Source organism: Sminthopsis crassicaudata, chromosome 3 (assembly GCF_048593235.1).
Source record: "Sminthopsis crassicaudata isolate SCR6 chromosome 3, ASM4859323v1, whole genome shotgun sequence".
Taxonomy (NCBI): domain Eukaryota; kingdom Metazoa; phylum Chordata; class Mammalia; order Dasyuromorphia; family Dasyuridae; genus Sminthopsis; species Sminthopsis crassicaudata.
Genome location: NC_133619.1, coordinates 479,116,883 through 479,129,366, shown reverse-complemented (window position 1 = coordinate 479,129,366; position 12,484 = coordinate 479,116,883). Strand labels below are relative to the sequence as shown.

The following is a 12,484-nucleotide window of genomic DNA, read 5'->3' as shown; positions in this document are numbered from 1 at the left end:
CCATCCTGGAGCACCCTCTTGGACTACTAATCGGTCCCTTGCTACTGTTTGATCCCATGTAGCTTTATAGAACAATAAAACTTTTTGCTTTTGATAAACCAGTCCCTTATCCAGTTAATTCTTACCTACTGAACCTGCTCTCCCACTGCAATGACTTTTAAAAATACTTATTGATACCCACACAAGCATCAACCAATCCTCTTGGTTCTTCATCAAATTTAAGAACATTTTAAATTGATATAGTCTTATTAAATACTCATATCCAAACTAAATGAAATTAAAACCTTTTTAAGAATAGTGAGATAACAAAATGACTAACATGAAAATATTTCACACAATTGCAACTGCACATGTATAAAATATAACGGATTGTTTACCATCTCAGGAAGAAGTCAGGGGAGGGAGGTATAGAAGGTTCATCATTCTAAATCTGTCTAATCCAGTTGTCCCAGAATGATTTCAGTGAGCTTACAGAAGATTAAGCTGACAAACATTCTAACACTTACAAAAGCATTATTTTATCTATCTTGTTCTGTTTCTACCTGAACTCCATGAAAAATATACAAGAATAAGATGTGATGTTATGCCTTCCATTTATAGAAAGCTTTGTAATTAATTTACATATCACCTTCTTTTGATTTAGTGTTCTGTACTATGAACTTGTTGAAAAATTAAGATATTCAAGTTAAAATTTTCAAAAAAAGGTAATCTTTGATAACCATTCTTGAAGAAATATGAAGGCCAATATTGATTAAAAGATTAGGGTACCCCAGATCAAAAAATAAACTTTTTACAAAAAACATCCCAATTCCAAATACTACAGCTACAATTAGAATTGTACAGGATTTATCAGCAGCTACAATAAAAAATTGCAGGTTCTGGAATAATTTACACTAACAATCAAAATAACTAGGCCTTCAGCCAAAAACATATCCAATAAAACTAACCATAATACTGAATGAAAATAAAAAAGGACATTCAACAAACTCATGGATTTTAAGGACTTTGCTTCAACCAAACCTGAACTAAATACAAATTTAATAGAAAGAGTCAACATCAAAGATTAATTTCAAAGGACTCAACAAGGATAAATTATTTTTTACATGAAAATGTAAACCATATGTTTAACATCAGTAATTAGCTAATTCAAAGACTAAGGCAGAGCTGAGTATGATCTGACTCAAAAAAGCAAAATTGTCTAAAAAAAGGTTACAACAGTAATTATGCTGTACAAATGAGGTATAGAGGAAGACTCGAGAGACAGAGGCATTAGAGAGAAAAGGAAAATTTACTCACATCAGGAACAGGTTAAATAGGGAAATATTTATACCCTCTCACCCCCACCAAGACTTACAGCACACTCCAAAATCTACAAATAAATAAATAAAAAGGGAGGGAATAGGATAAGAGAGGTTACTGAAAGGTATGTAGATTAATGGAAGTGGGAGTGTAGATTAATGAGAAAGTAGTAGAGTTAGTAGGGATAGGAAATAAAAGAGATACATACAAACACAAACAAGAATCAGGAATTGAATTAGGGAAAAAATTAGGGTTAGTAACCACTGATCTCAGATCAAATCAAAATTAAAGATTCAATCAAGAGAGAAATCTATTTTATCATCATCCATATCAATATTGTTTTAATATGCATGTCCACATAAATGTAAATGCAAAGTGTATAATATATGCAATATATAATATATTGTGTATGTATGTACATGTAGATATCTATGTATCTACAGATATATACACAAATATATTGTGCTTTGAAGAAATGGAGGATATGAAAGAGGAAAAAAATAATTAAGTAAAAAGTGCACAGTAGAGAACAAAAAAATAATCTAGGAAGCAAAGATGGAAAGTCACGAATATAAACATGACAATTTTCCATTTCATTTTCATTTTTATTTTCCTTATTTTGTATTTAGTTTTAAATATTTAAAAAAACAAAACAAAAAAGAGATGTAAGGTTAGACTTCTTAACCATTGCTGAGATTTGTAAACAAAGACTTTTAAAATAAAATTTAATTATTTTCAATTAATAAAAGCCTATTTTCTCTCCTTCCAACTTCCTACTATAGGTAGACTATTGCAAAAGCTTTTTAACTGAGCTTCCTAATTCAAGTCTCTTTCCTTCATATAGCTTCCAAGATGACTTTCTTATAACACAGGGCCAAACATATTCCCCTACTGAATAAACTCTAGAGGCTCCCTATTACCTCTACGATCAAATACGAACTTCTTTGTTGTCCTTCAAAGTTTTTCAAGTCTGTTATCTTGACTTCTCACATATGGAGTCTTATCTCTTATGAGCCTTTGCACAGGTCCAAGCCAAGAACTTAATCCTTCCTCATTTTGGCCCAATAGTAGCCTTAGTTTCGCTCCAAAGCTCAGGGATCACCATCTCCAATGAAAGATGTGTTTCCTGATGCCCCAAGCTCCAGGTGGCTCCTCTCTTCCAATTATTTTGTTAATAAAGGTGTATACCTTTTTATAAAGTTTCAGGGTGGAGTCAAAGTATGGGAATGAAGGAAAAGACACACTGGGGCTCTCACCCAAACCCCTCCACATTCTTTTAAATAATGGCATTAAAGAAATGTTAGTTAATCCACAAAAAGATGGAGTGGAACAATTTCCCAGCTAAAGACAGCAGGAAATGTATATAAATTGCGGTGTTGAACCAGGAGAGAAGTCCAGAAACCAGGAGCAAGTTTTGGGGTCTCTAAATCATCCAGCAGCAGCACTCTTCTTTAGCTTTTTATATTTCATTTTGTATCACTTTCATTTCTCTTTCCAATTTTTCCTCTACTTCTTTTACTTGATTTTCAAAATCCTTTTTGAGTTCATTCATGATCTGAGGCCAATTTTTATTTTTCTTGGAGACTTTGGATATAGGAGCTTTGACTTTATCTTCTTCTGAATGTGTTTTGATCTTCCTTGTCACCATAGTTATTTTCTATGGTCAGAATCTTTTTTATTGATTGCTCATTTTCCCAGCCTATTACTCTGCTCTTAACTCTTTGTTAAAATAGGATTCTGTGTGCAGGTGCAATGTCCCAAGGTTCAGAAATTTTGTGCAGTTGTTTTCAGAGATTCTTCTAGAGACTTGTAAGTTTTCAGTGCTTCAAGGTATTTTGATCTAAGGATTAGTGTTTGAGTGACCACAAACATTCTTTTCTGCCCTGGAACTGAGTAGGGTCTCTGCTCCATTATGGTGTTAAGTTCTATTTGCTAAAGCAAGAATCCTTCTTCAGTTCTAGTGGAGAGACCTCCTTCTAATCAGTTAGCCCTTAACATTTGTAGGCTGCGATTTCCAGAAGCTGTTGTTGTTGTTTGTTGTTATTGCTGATGCTGATTCAATGGCTCTCAAAACCCACTCCTGGGTTGCGGTTTCCCAAGGCTCTTGAGACTGAGACAAACCTTTCTTGCCTACTTTCCAAGTCATCTTTAGGTCTAGAAGCTGCCTCAGAAGTTAAGCAATTTCTCCAAAGTCACACAGTAAGATCTGAGGTCACCAACAGGATAATTTCAGAAAGGCCTGGAGAGACTTAAATGAACTGATGCTGAGTGAAATGAGCAGAACCAGGAGATCATTATATACTTCGACAACAATACTATATGATGATCAATTCTAATGGACAAGGCCATCTTCAACAATGAGATGAACCAAATCAGTTCCAATAGAGCAGTAATGAACTGAACCAGCTACACCCAGCAAAAGAACTCTGGGAGATGGCTATGAACCACTACATAGAATTCCCAATCCCTCTATTTTTGTCCGCCTGCATTTTTTATTTCCTTCACAGGCTAATTATACATTATTTCAGTCTGATTCTTTTTGTACAGCAAAACAACTGTATGGACATGTATACATATGTGGTATTTAAAATATATTTTAACATATTTAACATGTATTGGTCTACCTGCCATCTGGAGGAGAGGGTGGGGGGAAGGAGGGGAAAAACTGGAACAAAAGGTTTTGCAACTGTCAATGCTGAAAAGTTACCCATGCATATATCTTGTAAATAAAAAGCTATTTAAAAAAAAAATCTGAGGTCACACTGGTATGCAGATCTAGCTGACAAATCCAGCATTCTACTGCAGCACCTGACTACCTCAATTGTCTTATCTGTAAAACAGGGAAATGAAGTAAAGGGAAGTGGAAGCAAGGGGAAACAACAAAACAACAAAAAAAATCACAGTGACTACACCAATGTAAATAGAAAGAATAGTAACAAGAAATGAAAATGTCTAAAAATTTAAAGAACAAACTTTCCCCCAAGGAAGAGAGATAAAAGACACTGCCCTCTACTCTTTTACAACAATTGGAGAGTAAGAATAAAAAGAGGAGTGTGGAATACTGACATGATATGCAATTTCATAGACATTATTTGTTGATGTATTGTGATTTTCTCATCTTATTATTTTTGCAAAGATTTTTTTTTTTTTAAGAGATGGGTTCTTAGGAACAGAGGAGATTAAAAAAAAAAAATCGATAAAATTTATTTTAAAAAGAACAATTCTCCACTCCTACCCCCAACTGTAAATAATCAAACATTTGCTTCAGGTATAGCTTAAATTTTTGTTATTGGTAAATTGTTTTCTTTTACAAGGGAGGAGGTGTTGTAACTTAAAAATCCACCAAAACATTTAAAAAAGAAATGAAAATGTGTGTATGTATATGTATGTAAAAAATTAGGACCTCACTAAATTAGGACCTATTCTTACTGCCTTTGATTAGATAAATTCTGACAATTAAAATTCTGAATATCAAAGTATTCTTATTTGTTTGTTTTATTTTTTAAAAACTTCTTCCCAGGCTAGCTGGAAAGATACAATTCACTAAACCCTACTCTTGGCCTTAACAAAACAGCTACTTTAATTAATGTTTAGATAGGCTTTAAAAAAATGTTTTAATAGCAATTCTATCATGTTTATATGATTCTATGTGTATGTTAATTTAATTGGTCTAAATAATTGAGTTGAAAGATTGTGATAGAGAAGACTAGTCCAGATTGAGAAGAGATTCCCCCACAGAGGATGAGGTTTTCAAAGGAATTCTCACATTCTCTTAAAAAATTGAGGATTTCAACTTCTGGTTCACATGACCATAAAGATGGAGAACTAGATATTTTCTCTTGATCCTCACTGGCCTCTTCAATCTCTTAAAACAGAAATGATGTACCAAAGATAAAAAAACAATTTCAGGTGTCTCCATGGTCTAGGTCACTAAAGAACCCATATCTCACTAGTCCTGCTGTACTTAATCTCCTCTTTTCTTACTTTCCTCCTCAGTAAAATAGATTTCTACATTGAAGTGATTATTTATGTTATTTCTTCTTTGACTCTAAATTGATGAAAGATTAAAAAAACAAACAAAAAAACATCATCCCACCCTGCCATTTTCCATTCCACTATAATAGGTTGTCTACTTCTCTTTATAGGAAATAATTTACTTCATTTTACCTACCTCTCACTTCCTTCTGATTCCAGTGTGTACTCTTTTTTTTATCGCTTAATTATTGTTTGTTATGCCTTCAAATTCATCTTAGACCCATAACTTCTGTTTATGTATATTCCTTCTAGCTATACTATTAGTGATACAATTTTTAAGAATTTTAAGTATGATCTTCCCATGCAGGAATGTAAACAGATCAATCAATCATTTTCTTTTCCCTTTTTATTTTTAAGCTTCTCTTTGCTCTTGACATTGGAGATCAAATATTTGGTTTAATTCTAGTCTTCTCCTTATAAAAGTTTGAAATCCTTTTTTTTTTTTTTTTTTTTTTTTTTCCCCACTGAATGGCCATTCGCCGCCCCCTTGGAGTACTATGCTTAATTTTACCAAGTTATGTGATACTTGGTTGTAGTCCCAGTTTCTCTGACTTTCAAAATATCAAGTTCCATGCCCTCTGAATCTTTCAATGTTGCAACTGCTAAATCTTGTGTAATCCTAATTGTGGTTCCCCAGATCTGAACTGTTTCTTTGTGGTCACTTGTGATATTTTTTCCTTGACTAGATTAGTTCTGTAATTTCACTACAATATTCCTTGAAGTTTTTATTTTGGAATCTCTTTCCTGAGGCGATTGGTGAATTCTTTCAATGCCTATTTTGTACTCTGATTCCAGGATATCAAGGCAGTTTTTCAAGATAATTTCTTGAAAGATGTTGCCCAGATTCTCCTTTTGATTATGGCTTTCAGATAACTCAATTTATTCTGAGAATCTCTATCCTGGAACTATTTTCAAAGCCAGTTGTTTTACTAATGAAGGATTTTACTTTTTTTTTTTTTCATCCTTTTGAATTTGGTTGAGTTTTAATGTTTCAATCATTAATTTCCACTTGTCCAATCTAACTTTTTTAAAGAGTTGTTTTCTACTTTGCAAGAGTGAATTGAAAACTATCTTTGCATATATTTTGAAAAATAAAAAGCTATTATAAACAAAAAACAAGGAGTTGTTTTTTTCCAGTAAGCTTTTGAATTTCCTTTTCCATCTTCAGTGGATTTTTGTATCTCCCTTTTTAAGCAATTAGGTTTTTTTCCTCCAAGCTATTAAGACTTTTCCATAATTCTCCTGCATCACTCATTTCCCCCCCCCAATTGTTTTGTCTACCATTCTTAGTTTTTAAACTTCTTTTTGAGCTCTTCTATGAATTCTTTCCAGGTTTTGAGACCACTTCCTGTTTTTCTTTGGGGTTTTGTCCATAGATGTCCTTTTCTGAATTTGGGTCTTGGTCTTCTCTATTGTCATAATAATTTTCTATCGTCAGAATCCTTTTTGTTGTTTTTCACTTTTTTTGTCAAACACTAGGTTACTATAGTTACTGACTATTTTGTCTTGTGATCCTAGTCGATTCCACTGATCGATTACTCCATTTCTTAGTCAATATTCAAATGGTTTTGATGACCATTTTATAATAATAATATAGTTTTGGGTCTAGCACAGCTAGGCCACCTTCATTTGCAGGCTTTTTTGTTTGTTTTTAAAATTAATTCCCTTGAAATTCTCGATCTTTTGTTCTTCCAGATGGACTGTTAGATTCTTACTAAGTACTAATGAGATAATTAGATGATAAGTTCTTACTAAGTGCTAAGTCGGTACTTAACAATCCTCTAGTTCCGGCCTTTAATGGGAGTTTTACTCCTGGGGAGGAGCTTGCATGCTTAGGAGGAGCAAATTCATTGGTTGAAGTAATTTTTCCCAGAAGCCCTTGCGTTGTCCCATGCCCATTCTCTGGGAGGATAAAAGAGGGCAGGACTCAAAAGATAGAGAGAGTCTTGTCTGGACCAGACTTTAGGCAGCTCTCTGGAGGAAGAAGAAGTCTCTCCTCTAGACCAGAGAGCAATAGGCAGTTTCTAGAGACGACAGCACATTACATGTTGGCGCCCAACGTGGGGCAAGGACTCTTGCTTATCCCAACAAGGACTTATTCTGAGCCCTTCAGAGGAGCTAGACCGGACCATCACAATTTGGCACCCGAACAGGGACAGACATGATCCTGATTTCAGTGGAAAAACCTTCGATTCAGATTCCAGTGGAAAAGACTTTCTGACACAGAAATAACCATGAGTAACAAGGAAACTTTGTTAAAGATTAAGTGAGCATTCTAATAGATAAATAAGGAACTTAACTTGTTAAGGGCTATACCAGCAATCTCCTATAGCTGAAATGAGGCAGATGTTAGCTAAAGACATTCCCTCGCCCTCAGCTGACTCAGTCCCAGTGGCAGGCTCAGCTCCACCCCCAATTAAGAGTGCTATTATATAGAGTGTAATTAAGATAATTGAGGAGCAGAGTTTACTTGTAACTTGGGTACAGATTGCTAAACTCTTGGCTGCATTAAGACACATGTCCCCTTGGTTCTTAAAGGAAGAAAAAATAGATGTAGATAACTGGAAGCTAGTGGGATTTGAAATGAAAGAATTTCACGCAAAAAATGGGCCTCGTTCAATTTCTGCAGAGGTATTTTATATCCACAACATAGTTCAATTAGCCTTAAACTATTGAGCAAGTTGTAGGAGAAGGAAAAGTTTTTAAAATGAACAGAGGAGGAAGTATGAGGAAAAAAGGAAAGATCAAGATCTTGCCCAAGAGCAAAGGGAATTAAATGAGGAATTAGGGTGTGATGACTCTGATTCTCTTGAAGAAGCTTCAACCCCACCTAGAGAGCAGATTATTGACAGGCCCACATCAACTCCACCTTCAGAGGTGGAGGAAGAAGAAGAAAGAGGAAGGAGGAAGGAGAAAGGGAAGAGGCAGAAACACAAACAGAATCACCTGTGAAGCAACCTAAGCCTATGACAAGATTAGAAAAAGCACTGGTTAAAGCTAAGAGAGAAGGACAGGATATAAGTGATTTTATACATGCATATCCTGTGATTGAAGAGATAGATTTGAAAAAAGGTTGTACTCTTTATGGGGCTACATCAGTTTATGTTAAAATGTTACTAGATGGTTTGTCTTATGAAGTCCTAACCCCGAATGGTTGGAAATCCATAGCAAGGACATGCCTAGAACCTGGACAAAATTTGTTATGGCTTGCGAAGTTTTATGAATTATGTAAAATCCAAGTCAGATGCAATTTGGAAATAGGAGTTAACACAAAATTCACTTTTGAGCACTTAGCTGGTGAAGGTCAGTATGGAGAGAATTCAGAACAGATTAATTATACTATGACAATATATGAGCAAATTGCTAAGGCTGCAATAAAAGCTTGGGGTGTCCTCCCTGGACAGAAAGATCGGGAAGAGGCTTTTACTAAAATAGAGCAAGGTCCCAATGAACCTTTTGCAGATTTTGTGGGATGTTTGCAAACTGCTGTCAAAAGAACTATTGGAGAAAATGCAGCTACAGAAATAATGACCAGACATGTGGCTAAGGAAAATGCCAATGGAATTTGCAAAAGAATTATATGGGGATTAGACAAAGATGCACCTTTAGAGGAGATCATAAGACACTGTGCTACAGTGGGAACAAATGCTTTTTATACCCAGACTATGATGAATGTGGAAAGACAGGGTCCCTCCTGGCAAGGGACTTCTAGAGAAACTCGGCAATGTTTTCAACGTGGAAAAATTAGACATCTAAGAGCTCAGTGTAAATATGGAGATAGAGTGAGAAGACAGGGTGAAAGAAGACCTAAAACCCCATGTCCAAAATACAACAGAGGACTCCATTGGGCATCAGAGTGTAGAATAATTCAGGGAAACGGAATGAGGGGCCCAGGTCCAGGGCCCCAGGCAAAAAAAGACTTGCATGATTGCAACTGAGGTTACACCCAAAGAGCCTTTAGAAGGTCAGGACTCTGATTTGATCAACCAGCAGAAAAGCAATCACATGGCATAAGCCAGCCAAAAGGCAATCAGATTGCAAAAATGAATTACACTTGGGGAGAATACAGGCCTTTTAAACCAACAGGACTATTTCCAGTGCAAACAACTCCAATGTAATTGCTAGATGATGAGAAGAGATTTAGAAAGTGGTAAATAGAAGGAAATTAGATAGGTTAACTGCCTGGGAGAGAGGGTTTGCTTGTATTTCTTCAGATGGAGAAAGAATCAGATGGGTGCCAACAAGTCGTATTCGCCTTGTCCATCGGAGAGAGACAGAAAAAGAGAAAGACCTCAAAACAAAGGAGAAAATATAAGAAACATCTGACACTGAAAGGGCATGGCTAATAAAAAGACTGTTAAAGAACTTTAAAACCAGCAGGAATCATTGGATTTCCTAACACAAGATGAGACTAATGGACAATGGACTTATGGACATTTATAAATTCTCAATTTATGATTATTTGATCATGTTATTTGTTACATACTTCTAGCATGTATTAAGTTACTGTGTTACCATGTTACTATGTGTTTATATAATCTATGTAATTATGTGTAATGCCTCCCATATTGATGGATTTATGTTTCAAGGTCATGACTACCCTATGTTCTAAATCAAAAGAAAGGGGGAGATGTTAGATTCTTACTAAGTGCTAATGAGATAATGAAATGATAAGTTCTCACTAAGTGCTAAGTTGGTACTTAACAATTCTCTAGTTCCGGCCTTTACTGGGAGTTTTACTCCTGGGGAGGAGTTGGCATGCTTAGGAGAGCAAGTTCATTGGTTGAAGTAATTTTCCCCAGAAGCCCTTGCGTTGTCCCACATGCGTTGTCCCACACCCATTCTCTGGGAGGATAAAAGAGGGTGGCACTTGAAAGATAGAGTCTTGTCTGGACCAGACTTAAGGCGGCTCTCTGGAGGAAAAAGAAGTCTCTCCTCTAGACCAGAGGGCGATAGGCAGTTTCTGGAGACAACAGCACATAACAATGCACAACCTTACTGACCATGCTCTGAGGGGAAAATAATCACATTTCCATAAAACAAAAAAATGGGGAATTGTTAAAGGACCATGCCTAGGTGGTGAAGGAACAGGTCAATTCTCTGAGAGCCTCGGCAGCTGTGGATCACAACACTTGAAGGAGTTGCAAAGCAACCTTTGACCCAGTGTTCCTTGTGGATTGGGAATGAAATACATTGGAGGCAAGGGGGAAGAGGAGAGAGGTCAGACAACGAAGCTGTCTCTGTCTCCTTGTATCATCATCATCCTCTCACATGAAGAGATCTATTCTACAGGTCTGAGTTAGACCTCCAGCAGCCACTGACATGTGGCTCCCATATCACAACACTGCTGGACTTTGTTGGCAATATATAAAAATGTTAATGATTTATGTGGATTTATTTTGTATCCGGCAACTCTGCTGAAGTTGTGAATTGTTTATAGTAGTTTTTTAGTTGATTCTCTAGGGTTCTTTAAGTTATACCATCATATCACCTACAAAGAGTGATAATTTGGTTTCCTTATTACATACTCTAATTTCTTTAATCTCTTTTTCTTCTCTTATAGCCAAAGCTAATATTTCTAATGCAATATTGAATAGTAATGGTGATACTCGGCAACCCTGTTTCACCCCTGATCTTACTGGGAATGGTTGAACCTAATTCCCAATATGCTACTCTCATGTTATATACAAGTGCTTTTATTTCAATCATGCAAACTAGCATTAACCTATACAAAAGGAACAAAGAATAGTAAAGTTTGGCAATATAAAAATATATTATGAAAATAAAATATTTTAGTCACATCTCATATATAGAGCACTAAGTAAAATGACATTAATAAAAACTGAAAATATGACCAATCATACTATAAATCTACTGATGCCCCTGTATATTAGAGCAGGGCTTCTTAAATTATTTCCTCTTGTGATCCCTTTTTATTTGATAAATTTTTTTATGTTGTTAGGATTACAAGGTGAGAACTCAGGTTGTCTAAACAATTCTCTAGCTCAGAATTCACACCTGTGATCTTGGTACATAAAATTGGTATACAAAACAAACATTTGCTGATGATAAGTCATAATTTTGTAATACCTACATTTAGTTAAAGACCTCATGTGGGATAGCAAACCATAGTTTAAGAAACTGGGCATTAGAGATATCATCCTTTATACCAAACATCAAAGAATCATACATTGCTTTTTTCAGCTCCACTAAGCTGCCCCCATTTTTTGCTTGCTGCCAAAAATTTCTGTAGTTCCTAAGAGATAAGCAAAGCCTTCTTTAAAAAAAAAAAATCCTAAAGGAAATAGGCAAAGAATGTATCTCTAATGTAAGTATTATTACACATACAAGGGTTGTATTCTAAGGTTTCAAAAAAATGCTTCTGTCACTTCATATTCCATTTTCTTGGGATAGCACTTTTCATGGAAAGATACATTACCAACTTCATTACCTTGTTTGCAGTCATTAATTTTGACAAGTGATCATTCCTCTTATAATCTCTGACAGAGAACTTGAGAGTTGAAGTGTTCATAGCCAAGGCACTGTGTTGTCACAAGCAATTGTCCCTGGAAATATGACAGATAGAAGGAGGCCTTATTAAATGCCTGTTTTGGGTCAGTATTCAGCTTAGTTTTTTATCTTCTTTCCTTTAAAATTATTGTGATCATTGAGCAATTATTTTTCTTGTTCTACTTATTAGTCATTAATTCATGTAAGTTTCTGTTTCTCTGAATTATTCATATTTAGAATGTTACTGGACATTTTGAATAGATATCCCAAAGATATCTTAAACTCAACATGTCCAAAACTTAAATCAATTTCTTTTCCCCTGAAACTGTCTTCTTTTCTAGACTTCTCATAACTTTTAAGGTTACCAACATTCTTCTAGTCTAGGAATCAACCTCTTAACTCTTATACTTTCCCCTGCCTTATATCCAATTTTCTGCCAAGGTCTATTGACTTAACCTTTATGATATTTCTCACATGTTCCCTTTTCTAACTATGCCATCACTTATGTACAGGATCTCATTACTTCACCCCTAGTCTATTGCAAGTCAATTGATTGATCTCCCTGACAAATTAATTCTCTCCCTGTTTCCAATCAATCTTCCCCCTCAATGAACTCCAATGGTTCTTCATATTCTCCAGG

At 35.3% G+C, this 12,484-nt stretch overlaps 1 protein-coding gene across 2 annotated transcripts in view; it reads right to left on the bottom strand.

Moving 5' to 3' along the window:
• Positions 1–12,484, bottom strand: part of LNX2 (ligand of numb-protein X 2) — an 86,852-nt gene that overhangs the window by 40,868 nt on the left and 33,500 nt on the right. Inside the window, exon 4 of one of the 2 annotated variants that reach the window (XM_074303584.1) lies at positions 11,786–11,900. The exons of the other annotated variant lie outside the window; for it this stretch is intronic. The gene's annotated coding sequence lies outside the window, so the exon portion shown is untranslated. The remainder of the gene's footprint in view (positions 1–11,785; positions 11,901–12,484) is intronic. 2 annotated transcript variants of the gene reach the window in all.